Here is a 12,739-nt window from a genome sequence, read left to right as displayed (position 1 = left end):
TCATTGGAAAAGACCCTGATGCTGGGAGGGATTGGGGGCAGGAGGAGACGGGGACAACAGAGAATAAGGCTGGATAGCATCACCAACTCGATGGACATGAGTTTGAGTGAACTCCGGGAGCTGGTGATGGACAGGGAGGCCTGGCGTGCTGCAATTCATGGGGTCGCAAAAGAGTCGGACAGGACTGAGCGACTGAACTGAAGTGAAAGGTGGTGCTAGTGGCAAAGAACCTGCGTGCCAACAGGTGGCGCTAGTGGTAAAGAACCCGCTTGCCAATGCAGGAGACTTAAGAGATGAGGGTTTGATCCCTGGATCGGGAAGATCCCTTGGGGGAGGGCATGGCAATACATTCCACTATTCTTGCCTGAAGAATCCTATGGACAGAGGAGCCTGGTGGGCTACAGTCCACAGGGTCGCACAGAGTCGGACACGACTGAAGCTACTTAGCACGTGCCAGTAATAGGAGATGGGAGTTCGATCCTTGGGTCAGGAAGATCTCTTGGAGGGAAAAATAGCCACCCCACTCCAGTATTCTTGCCTAGAGAATCCCATGGACAGAGGAGCCTGGCAGGCTCCAGTCCACAGGGTAAAAAAGAATCCATCATGACAGAAGCAACTTCAGGCACTCAGAAGTGAAAAGGAGGCATAAAGAGATCCTTCTTCTGAAATGGGGCTTTGCAGAGAGGACCTGGGTTGGTAGGGGTGGGAAGAGGCGGAGTAGGGAAGGTGTTTGTGGGCTAAGGGAAGGAAATGGTGGAAACAGAAGAGACGACAGATGCAGGAAAGAGAGAAGCCCATATAGGCTAGAGAAGGCAGGGGTCAAATCCAAAGTTGTTGGTGGCCTTTCCGGGAAGGAGAAATCAGAATCCAGAGGGAAAGAAGGATGCTGCTGCTGCTAAGTCGCTTCAGTCGTGTCCGACTCTGTGCGACCCCATAGACGGCAGCCCACCAGGCTCCCCCGACCCTGGGAGTCTCCAGGCAAGAACACTGGAGTGGGTTGCCATTTCCTTCTCCAATGCATGAAAGTGAAAAGTGAAAGTGAAGTGGCTCAGTCGTGTCTGACTCCTAGCGACCCCATGGACTGCAGCCTACCAGGCTCCTCCGTCCATGGGGTTTTCCAGGCAAGAGTACTGGAGCGGGGTGCCATTGCCTTCTCCGGAAAGAAGGATGAGGAGAGCACAAAGATCATTGGGGGGAGCGGCGGAAATCAAGGGGGCTGGGTGGAGTAGGAGCTTGGCTGGTTGGGCGGGTCTGGCGACGAGGAGGAGCAGAATAGGTAGGAGCTTAGGGGAGGAAAGTGGGGAAGGTCTGAGCATGTGGATGGTGTGGGAGTCGGAAAGAAAGCATCACTGAGGGCCCGTCAAGAGCAGAGAAACCATGGGAATCCCTCCCACAATTCGCAGTGGGGCAGCCTGGTGTGGGTATTAGTCAAGCAGATGGTATAAACCATCCCTGGACAGAGAAAGGAAACAAGAATGAGAGTATTAGTTGAAAATTGAAGTTCCCAAAACCAGAGCTCGGAACATTTTTTTGTGTGTAAATTGTTTTGCAGTTCTGTTTGACTGGGGTTTGATCAGTAAATGAAGAATGAATGGATGAATAAAAAATAATAGATCAAAGAAAAACACACACACAGAGACAGGCTGATGGGCAAGTGGCTGAGAGAATAGATGAGTATAAAATAGCTGGACAGACAGACTGTCTCCTCCCTAAAATTGATCTTTTTAGACTGTTATATTCTCTGTACTCCTCTTCTGTTTCCCTCCTCTATCTCCTCCTATTTTCTAGGAGCTCAGTGCCCAGACTGGAGTGGGGCTGGGGGGCTACTTTGTGAAGGGCTGGTTCTCAGGGCCAGCGCTGGGATGGGAGGGAGCAGCTTCAGGGATGCTGGACGGCAGAGGCAGCTGAAATGGGGCGGGGGAGGGAAAGGGGAGACAGGTGCCCTCGGCATGGAAGCTGCTGAGGTGTCAGAGATGAGATTTAATGACAAGCCCGAGGTCCACCTGCACAGATGAGTAGGGCTGGGAGGTGGGAGCTGTGGGGAAATTGGAAAAGGGACACGTTCATTTTTCAGCGTCCTTCTTTCCCTCTCCTTACACACAGACACACACACATCTTTAATAAAGAGCCAGAGGCTTACTCTATTCTCACTCCATTTCCACAAAGAACCCCTTGGGAAAGAGGCTGTAAAAAGGGGCAAAGAGGGTCATGGGGAGGGAATGGAGCTGCTTTCTCCCCTGGGTTCTGCCAGTCTATGCACCTGCCTGGGAAAGCCCTAGCGAGACAGGTCTCTGGAGAGCTGGGGTGGGGTAGGGGAGGGTTAGAGAACCAAGAGCCAGGCTGGGAGGCTGACTGGTGCTGAGGCTGACTGCTCTCAGCACTGGAGCAGGCATTTGGCCAGAATCCAAGCCTCTGGACCCCAGCTCAGCCCCTCAGAGGAGGCCTAATTGCAGCCCGAGAAGGCTCCTCAGTGCCCCCCAACCCCAACACACAAGGGAACCCAGGGAACCCACAGATCCCAGAGCCCTTAACTCCTGCTCTGGGCCCTCCTGAAACTGCGACAGTGGGGACAGGATCAAGCTAAACCACTGCACAAGGGCGGGGCTCATCTGCCTCTGAGGTCAGCGTCTCAGGATCCAGTTCCAACCCTCACGGCCCCAGTCATTCACATCTGTTGTGGAAGAATGTTGTACACTGTTGTACACCTCCCTAATCTATGGGAGTTGTACGAACACCGTTCTAACAGCCAAGGGTGTCACACATAGTTCCTGGTCCTAGGGACAAAGCTTTTCCCTCTGCTCTCACCTACTGTGGAGGGGTCCAACAAATAAATATTTGCTTTTGCTTCACAAAAGCACACACACCAGCAAAAATGCATTTGGCCACATATCAGCTGGAGACTCCCTCATGTAACTACCTGTGAGCCTATCTTCAAATAACAAAACTCTTGGTCCCTATCCTGGGTAACCACGGAAGTCCATCCCTTCTCTCTTGTATTTCTGAGCTCTCTGGGAGGTGATTACATGTTCCTCTAACTCACTGCTAACCACTCAGGGAGCTTAGTGTGGTTGTATAGTTTGTAGACTGTACAGCTGTAAGGTACCATTCACATAACGGCAACCCACTCCAGTACTCTTGCCTGGAAAACCCCACAGACAGAGGAGCCTGGGAGGCTACAGTCCATAGAGTCGCAAGAATAGGAATGACTTAGAGACTAAACCACCATGATGATCATATAACTATCTTTGTACTTTCTTCCAGTCACCACTGGCTGTCAACTCCACTGACGCCAATTCAGATTCTTCTCTCTCTCTCCTTTTTTTCCCCCAAAAGGCACTGATTATCCAAGTCAAAGAGGCTAATCCTTCCAAAATCAGAACTTGAGTTTTTGTAATACCTGATTCAAGCTGTCCACTCTTGCTATTTGCAAACTTGTTTTTGGCAGTGAGTATAAGCTAATTATTTTGTTAGTCACAAGCCACAAGTAATTCATTTTTCAATTATGACTTATAAAGTGCCAGATCACCTATAGCATTTTTTGGTTCCTAAGCTCAGATGGCGGACGTACCTTGTGGGCTACTTGCTTGCGGCTGTTGAGTGTGGATTACTCAAGGTCACTTAGGTCTGATTGGTCCCGGCAAGTCAGGAATGGATGCACTCTCACGAGTGGAACTTGTGGCAATCATGTTTTTGGTTTGTTTGTGTGTGTGTGTGGTAAAATACAAATAACATGGGAATTCCCCAGCAGTTCAGTGGTTAGGACTTCATGCTCTCACTGCCAAGGCCTGGGTTTGATCCCTGGTTGGCGACACAGTGAGGCCCCCCAAAATAATAATAACATAAAATGTACCATCTTCATCATTTTTTTTATCTTAATCACTTTTTAGTGTACAGTTCTGTGGCATTAAATACATTAATTGTTGTATAACTAAAACCACTGTCCATCTCTAGAACGTTTTTTTCGTCTTGAAAAACTGAAACCCCCTACCCACTGCATATTAACTCTCTTTTCCTCTTGCTCCTTGGGCCCTGCCAAACACCATTCTACTTTCTATCTTTCTGAATTCGGTTATTCTGTATTATCTAATATAAGTGGAATAATATTTGCCCTTTAGTGACTAGCTTATTTCTCTTAGCAAACTGTTCTCTGCTTTCCTCCATGTTTTTGCATGTATCAAAATTTCTTTCTTCTTTATGCTGAATTACATTCATTGCTGATATACTCAAAATATATCGATTGTATGTATAGACCATATTGTTTATCCATTCAGCCATTGATGGACACTTGAGTTGCTTCCACCTTTTGGTTACTGTATCACTGCTATAAACATCTTTGAGACCCTGCTTTCAATTTTTTGAGGAATTTACCCAGAGGCAACATTTTCTGAATGATATGGTAATACTACTTTTTCTTTTTGAGGAACTGCTATATTGTGCTCCACGACAGCAATACCATTTTGTATTCCCATCAGTGATATACAGAGGCTCTCATTTCTATACATCCTCACCAACATTTGCTCTTTTCTGGTTTTGTTTTCCAAATTCTGATCAGGTCAGTGATTGTTGGGCTTGCTACAGGGAAAGGTAGGAAAACCAATGACCTAGAAAGACTTTTGGAGCAGGCTTCATATTCATGAAGGACCTAAACGTTATACTTTTAATTTTGTTTCCAATGAGATTATATATACATTGAATTTTTTCCTATCACTGTTAAAACAATTAATTAGTGGAAGTATTTGTAATGATCACATTGTGGGAGTTCCCTGGTGGCTTAGTGATTAGGACTTTATGCTTTTACTGCCATGGCCCCAGGTTCAATCCCTAGTGGGGAACTGAGAACCCACAAGCTGCATGGCATGGCCAAAAAAAATAAATAAATAAACATTTGGGGAAAAAAATCAAAAGTGGTCTGGGCTCAGTCACCCTGGAAAGACTGGTGGCCCCTTTAGAAAGACCAGTCTCAACCCTGCATGGGCATGCCTCTGCCCCCTTCTCTGTCTATTCATTTTCCACCCCTTCCATGTAAGCCTTTATTCCTTAAGATGAAGTCTCTGCTCTCTGGCCCCTCATCTCCCATCATCTTGCCCACTGCCCCATGTCCACCATCCTCGCTATAACTAATGGTCCCCAAATCTCCATCCCTCAAACAAATTTTCCTCCCAAGCCAGATAGGTATTTCCAACTGTCTAAAGTTTGTTCCCTGAAGACAGACTCTGGGGTGGAGATCTGCAAGTAGGAAGTGAACTGGGGAGAATTCTTGGGGGTCAACATCAGTAGGGCAGGGGAGGAAGGAGAGTTGGGCAGATGAAAGAACTAAACGTCAAAACAAAAGATACAGGACTTCCCTGGTGGTCCAGTGGTTAAAATCCACCTGCTAATGCAGGGGATGGTCCTAATGCTAATGCTAATTAGAGCATTAAGCTCCAGAGCGAATGCTCCCTCGTCCAGGAAGATTCCACATGCCTTGGGGCAACTAAGCCTGCGTGCCACAGCTACTGTTTGTAGTCCAGATCCCTAGAGCCTGTGCTCCACAACAAGAGAAGCCATCATAATGAGAAGCCCGTGCACAACAGTTAGACAGTAGCCCCCCCTCGCTACAAGCAGAGAAAACTCCATGCAGCAACAAAGACCCAGCACAACAAAAAATAACTAATTAATTAATTAATTTCAAAAAGCTGCAACAGTCCTAAAATGAGCTCTGGAATGTGGTCCTGCCTTGAGCAAAGGTGCTGGCCGTTGTATCTCCACACCGGTCAGTCGTTGATGTTGGCTGCCAGGGAAGGCAGTCTGACCTTGGGCCAGGTGGCTCTTTTCAGCTGAGGGCAAATACAGAGAGGGACTCAACTAAGAACCCTCAGCCACCAACATGTCCAGAAATGGGGGAACGAGCATTTCAGCCCTGAAAGAGGGATCTGGGCAATGTGCCACAGCATCCACGACACCAGTCACCACTTGGACATCCTTGGGCATCTCAGAATCTACATCCCCCAGATTGAACTGAACCTGCTTCTCTTCTGGGTTCTCTCAGAACCAGAGACCAAAACTTCTGGCTTGTCAAGTCTGAGTCAGTTATCTTCCCTCTCCGTTACCCTTCGTTCAACTGGTACTTCATCCTCCAGAGGGTATCAGTCTTTGCCTAAAGTCTCTTGAATTCATCCCCATCTCCTCCTTTCCCACTACCACTGGCCTAGCTCAGGCCCTCATCAACCTTTCTCTGGTTTCAATTACCTTCCAACAACAGGTTCGGTAGAAAGAGCCATTTAGCGCACAACAGGTGTTACATGAAAGGCTCATTGGGATACTGTAAAAAAGAGAGAGATACTCAGCCTCATTAGGAATCAGGAAGAAAGGAAATGACTTCATAATGTTTCTCAAGAACAATAAAGATACTTTGATCCAGGATGCAGGGAGGTTGAGAGGTGCTGACCCTCTGAGCAGTGGAAGATGCACATCTAACTTATGGTCACCCCTTCCTGCTCATGGTTCGCCCCTGCAGTTGCTCATGAAAGGGTTCTTTTACTACTGAAAAAAATCTGCATTTTAGTGCACCTGTGCAATTCAAATCTGTTTTGTTCAACAGTCAATTGTAGTCCAAAATATGATGGAAAATATGAACAAAGATGTTAGTTATAAGCATGGTTCATTACAGTAAAAAGTTGGAATCAACTTCAACATCTAAGAGGGAATGAGTTAAGTCAGTTGTGGTTTGTTCTACGTAATGTTGTTATTGTTATTGTGTCACTAAGTCATGTCTGACTCTTTTGCAACCCCATGACTGTAGCCCACCAGCTCCTCTGTCCACAGGCTTTCCTTGGCAAGAATACTGGAGCGGATTGCCATTTCCTCCTCCAGGGGATCTTCCTGACCCAGAGACTAAACCTGTCTCCTGCATTGGCAGGCGGATTCTTTACAGGTCTGAGCCACCAGGGAAGCCCATAACATCATATAATTATTAAAAATAGTGGTCAAAAAGTCTGTATAACAGCATGGAAAATGATTACTGAAAGGTTAAGTAAAAAAATTAAGGTTCATCATGAATATGCATTATGATTGCTGGTAAAAAAAAAAATATATGATCAGAGAAAGCAATCTGAAAGAAAACATACCAGCATGCTAAGAGTTCTTGTATCAGAAAAAAGTCATGGCTGATATCTTTAGCCCCTCTCCCCTCACCATAATCTCCCCCTTATTCTTAGATATTGACCAAATTGTTTTCTTGGTATATAAGAAAGTGTTAGTCACTCAGTCATATATGACGTTTTGCAACCCCATGGACGGTGACTCGCCAGGCTCCTGTCCATGGAATTCTCCAGTCAAAAATACTGGAGTGGGTTGCCATAGAAATGCAATTTCAAGCTATCCATATGGAGTCAGCTATAATTCCACAACCCTACTTTTCAAACTTGTAGTTGGTGGCCTTATTATTTTCAAAATATGATATATAATGAAATATAATTATAATATAAAAAATGCATCAGTACTACCTCTTTATTTTTATTGCTAGGTAATAGTCCACTGTGAGCTTCGCAGGTGGTGCTAGTGGTAAAGAACCTGGCTGCCATTGCAGGCGTGTTAGAGATGTGGGTTCAGTCCCTGGGTCAGGAAGATCCCTGGAGGAGGGCATGGCAATCCACCCCATTATTCTTGCCTGGAGAATCCCATGGACAGAGGAACCTGGACAGCTATGGTCCACTGGGTCGCACAGAGTCAGACATGACTGAAGTGACTTAGCAGCAGCAGTCCACTGTATGAGTATACCACATTTATACTGGCTTGTAGAAACGTGGGTAACTCTATGTTAACCTTTTGAGGAACTGCCAGACTGTTTTCCAAGTGTCTACCTTGTTTTCCATTCCCACCAGCTGGTGATGGGAGTTCCAATTTCTCCACATCTTCATCAACACTTGTTGTTATCTGTTGTTTTGGTTATAACCATCCTTGTGGGTGTGAAGTGATTATCTCATTGTGGTTTGATTTGCATTTTTCTGCTGGCTAATGATGTTCATTATTAGTCATTTGTAACCAAAAGCAATGTTCTTATTTTCAACAAAATAAGGTTGAAACCCTACCATTATACAAGTAATTCATGTACATTATTAGATATTTCAAAAACAGATTTTTTGAAAAATTAAACCACACCCAAATAGCACCATCTAGAGGTAACCACCGTAAATATTTCAATGTATTTCCTTTGAATTTCTTTTTCTATTCTTCCCAGAATATGGTTAAAGTCATATAATGTTTGCAATTTTACCTCTGACTTTTTCACCTAATATGATAAAATGTGAATTTTTCCAACCTCTTCCTAAATATTACTAGATGTTACGATGTCCTTAGCCATTCCCCCATTGATGGACCTTGGTTGTTTCCAAGTGTATTTAATGTCATAAAATTTAAAAAAAGAGAGAGAGAGCGCTTTGATACTGCTGTTTTTGACCTGTGTTCCATCTGTCTAGTAAAGCTGAGATCTTTCTTTTCCCTTTCAATTCTTCTCTTCCCTTTCACATCCACATCCTTCCAGGACAATACTTGGTACAAAGTAGACTTTTTTTCCTTCCAGACTTTTGAGAGATAATTGACATACAACACTGTATAAGTTTAAGGTGTACAGCATAATGATTTGGCTTACAGACATCATGAATTGATTACCCCAATAAGTTTATTAAACATTCATCATCTTGTTGTTGTTGTTCAGTTGCCCAGTTGTGTCCGACTGTTTGTGGCCCCATGGACTGCAACACACCAGGCCTCCCTGTCCCTCCCCACCTCCTGGAGTTTGCCCAAGTTCATGTTCATTGCATCGGTGATACCACCCAGCCATCTCATCTTCTGACACCCTCTTCCCCTTCTGCCTTCAATCTATCCTAGCATCAGGGACTTTTCCAATGAGTAGGCTGTTTGCATCAAATGACCAAAATACTGGAGCTTCAGCTTCAGCATCAGGCTTTCCAGTGAATATTCAGGGTTGATTTCCCTTAAGATTGACTGGTTTGATCTCCTTGCCGTCCAAGGGACTCTCAAGAGTCTGCTCCAGGACCACAGTTCGAAGGCATCAATTCTTCAGCACTCTACTTTCTTTATGGTCCAGCTCTCACAACCATACTCGACCATTGGGAAGGCCACAGCCTTGACTATGCAGACCTTTGTTGGCAGAGTAATGTCTCTGCTTTTCAACACACTGTCTAGGTTTGTCATAGCTTTTCTGCCAAGAAGCAACTGTCTTCTGATTTCATGGCTGCAGTCACCATCTGCAGTGACTTTAGAGCCCAAGAAGAGGAAATCTGTCACTATTTCCACCTTTTCCCCTTCTATTTGCCCTACAATAATGGGGCCTGATGCCATGATCTTAGTTAGGTTGTTTTTTTTTTTTTAATATTCAGTCTTAAGCCAGCTCTTTCACTCTCCTCCTTCACCTGCTTTTTAAAATATTTAGTCTTAAGCCAGCTTTTTCACTCTCTTCCTTCACCTGCCTCAAGAGGCTCTTTAGTTCCTCGTTGCTTTCTGCCATTAGAGTGGTAGGTATCATCCACCTATCTTGATTTCAGCTTGTAACTCATCCAGCCCGGCATTTCTCATGATATGCTCAGCATATAAATTAAACAATCAGGGTGACGGCAGACAGCCCTGCTGTACTCCTTTCTCCATCTTGAAGTGATCAGTTGTTCCATACAGCGTTCTAACTGATGCTTCTTGACCCGCATACAGGTTTCTCAGGAAGCAGATAAGACTGGTATTCCCATCTCTCTAAGAGCTTTCCACAGTATGTCATGATCCATCATCTCACACAGATACAAAATAAAAGAAATAGAATAAAAGTCTTTGTTATGAGAACTCTTAGGACTTACTCTCTCAATAACTTTCATACAGTGGTGTTAACTATATTTTCCATGTTGTTCTTTACATCCGTGGTATTTATTTGTCTTATAACTTTTACGTTTTGACTACCTTCATCCAGTTCTCACTCCCTCTCCTCTGGTAACGACAAACCTGATCTTGTCCTATTAGTTAGTTTGTTTTTAAAGGATAATTGACCTACAACAGTGTTGGCTCCTGGTACATAACATAGTCATTTGCTGTTTCTATACATTTCAAAAATGGTCACCATGATAAGTCTAGTTACCATCTGTAACCGTACAAAGATATCACATAATTATTGACTGTATTCTGCACAACGTACAGTTCATACTCATGACTCATTTATCTTATGACTGGAAGTTTCTGCCTCTTAATATCCCTCACCTATTTCAGAGTAGACTTATTGAGTCCTTATTACAGGTCAGGCACTGTTCTAAGCACTTGATATATATCAATGTATTGAATCCTCACAACTTCCTTGTGACATAAGTAATAATATTATCATCCCTATTTTATACATGAGGAAGTTAAAGAAGTCTGTCCAAGGGCATCAGCTAGTAAGGGGCAGAGGTGGAATTTGACTCCAGGGAGCTCAGCTCCAGAATCTGAACCCTTAGCCCTCAGCCATATAGCTTCCATATGATAATGGAGGGAATGGGAATTGGAGATGGGATGAGAGCTGCAGGGCTTTGGGGATGGGCTAGTCCCAGATTTGAAACCTGGCACAGAACTTCCATCGCTTAGTTGGGAAGGGAGGGTCAGGCAGGCTCAGGGGAGGGAAGTGATTCGGATGCTATTCACAGGACAGGAGTTTACAGCAGTTCCCAACCTGGTACCTTCCTATTAGCCCACAGAGCACCAGAGTGGCCTTTCTCAGATGCAGATCTGATCCTGTCACTTCCCTGCTGAAAGCACTCCATTGCTCTCAGGATAAAATTATGCCTTAGGTGGACTGCAAGGTCCTCATTAGCTCCATCTCCACTCCCCAGCTGGCTTCTCATCTCCACCTGGATCTTATGAACTCCACCACACTGCATCTCACTCTCCTACCTTTTGGACCATTGGCCTAGAGAGCTCTTCTTTACTTTGGCCCCACTCGCTCTAAATCTCTACTTAAACATGCTTTTCTTCTAGAAAACCTGCTCCAAACTTCTCCAAACTGGGCTTCCTTGGTGGCTCAGCTGGTGAAGAATCTGCCTGCAATGTGGGAGACCTGGGTTTGATCCCTGTGTTGGGAAGATCCCCTGGAGAAGGGAATGGCAACCCACTCCAGAATTCTGGCCTGGAGAATTCCATGGGGTCACAAAGAATCAGACATGACTGAGCACCTTTCACTTTTCAAACCCCTCAGACTCGACTACGTTCCCTTGCCAGACCCATACTTTTCTTCTGACACTCATCGTATTTCTTGTAACTGCTTTTCTCAAAAACAACACTTTTTTAATTACAGAAAATTCAAATGCAAGAAAAAAAGAGAGAACTTCCCCATCACACAACTTCAGTTATCAATGCACACGGATCTGGTTTCACCTGAACTCCCAACTACATCCCTCCTCCTGTGTTATTGTTAAGCAAATAATGCAGATCATTTTATTGCATCTGAAAATGTTTTCTGTATCAAATGTCCCTAAAAGATAAGGACTTTAAAAATCATAGCTACAATATCATTATCATATTTTTTAAAAGCCAATTATATTTTTTCTTTTTTCAATGTTTTATTTTGAAAATTTTCAAACCTACAGAAAAGTTGCAAGAATAAGTCAATGAACAACCTTAAATTTCTCACCTGATTCCCCAGTCGTTAACATTTTGCCACAGTAGTTGCTAACCATCTGACATTAAGTTTTAAATAGAAGCTTTTACCCATATACATTTCTACATATATTTCCCCCAAACAAGGATACTCTTCTATGCAATGCTAATTTGATGACCATTTCAGGAAATGTAAATAGATACAATAAAATGTGTATAAGACAATCCATATTCACATTTTGCTAAATGTCCTAATGATGTGCTGCACAGACACTGTCCTTCTCTACAGCCAGTAAATGATCCAGGATGATACTCTCCATTTAGCTGTCTTGTCCAGCCCATTTAATCTGGAACAGTTCATTCTTCTTTCATAACATTGCTATTTCTAAGAAGTCCCTGCCAGCTGAGCCTGACCTTGAATTTAGGTTTGTCTGATGGTTTCCTCCTTGGTTCTTCAGCCCTCAGATCCTGCATCTTAGGCAGGAATGCTTCCTAGGATTGGGTCTGTATTAGGAGGTGGCTATCCATTTGTCTCCCTACTTTGACACTGATTTTGATTGCTTGATTAAGATGTCTTATAATTGCTTTTCAAATTTTAAGTGGTCTGGGTTTTTTTTTTTTTTTTTTTTCCTGCTAGACTGTAAGCTTCTTGAGGACAGAAGCTGAGCCTGTCTTCTCCACCTCGGTATCCTCCAAGCACAGCAGGTTTAAACTGGAAAGGTGCACCCTGAACCAGCCCACTGGCTTTGCCTCTGTTCAGCCTCACCAGCAGCCCAGTGAAGGACTGAGATCTCAGATGAGGAAAAGGAGGCTCAGAAAGAGGCAAGCCCCATAACACAGTGATTTCCTCAGACTCCTACCTGAGCTGTTCCCTCTCCTCCAAGATTCTCCCTTCGAACGGCACCTGGGAAAAACTCTCCCATTCTCCTAAAGATTGGTTTCAATGGAAACAGAAATTCCCCAAAAGGAGGAATCGCAAGAGCTGTCCAGGGCCTAGGGGCTGAGGGAGCGAGGTGGGAGAACCTATTTGCATTTTTTCTATTAACAAGCTAGAGTTGAGCTAGCTTGCCCGGGGAGATAATTTGAGAGAGAAATCTTTGCATATTTTATTTAAAAGCACGCTGCGTTAGGC

Source organism: Oryx dammah, unplaced genomic scaffold (assembly GCF_014754425.2).
Source record: "Oryx dammah isolate SB20612 unplaced genomic scaffold, SCBI_Odam_1.1 HiC_scaffold_28, whole genome shotgun sequence".
NCBI classification, from domain to species: Eukaryota; Metazoa; Chordata; class Mammalia; order Artiodactyla; family Bovidae; genus Oryx; species Oryx dammah.
This window is presented reverse-complemented; position numbering follows the sequence as displayed.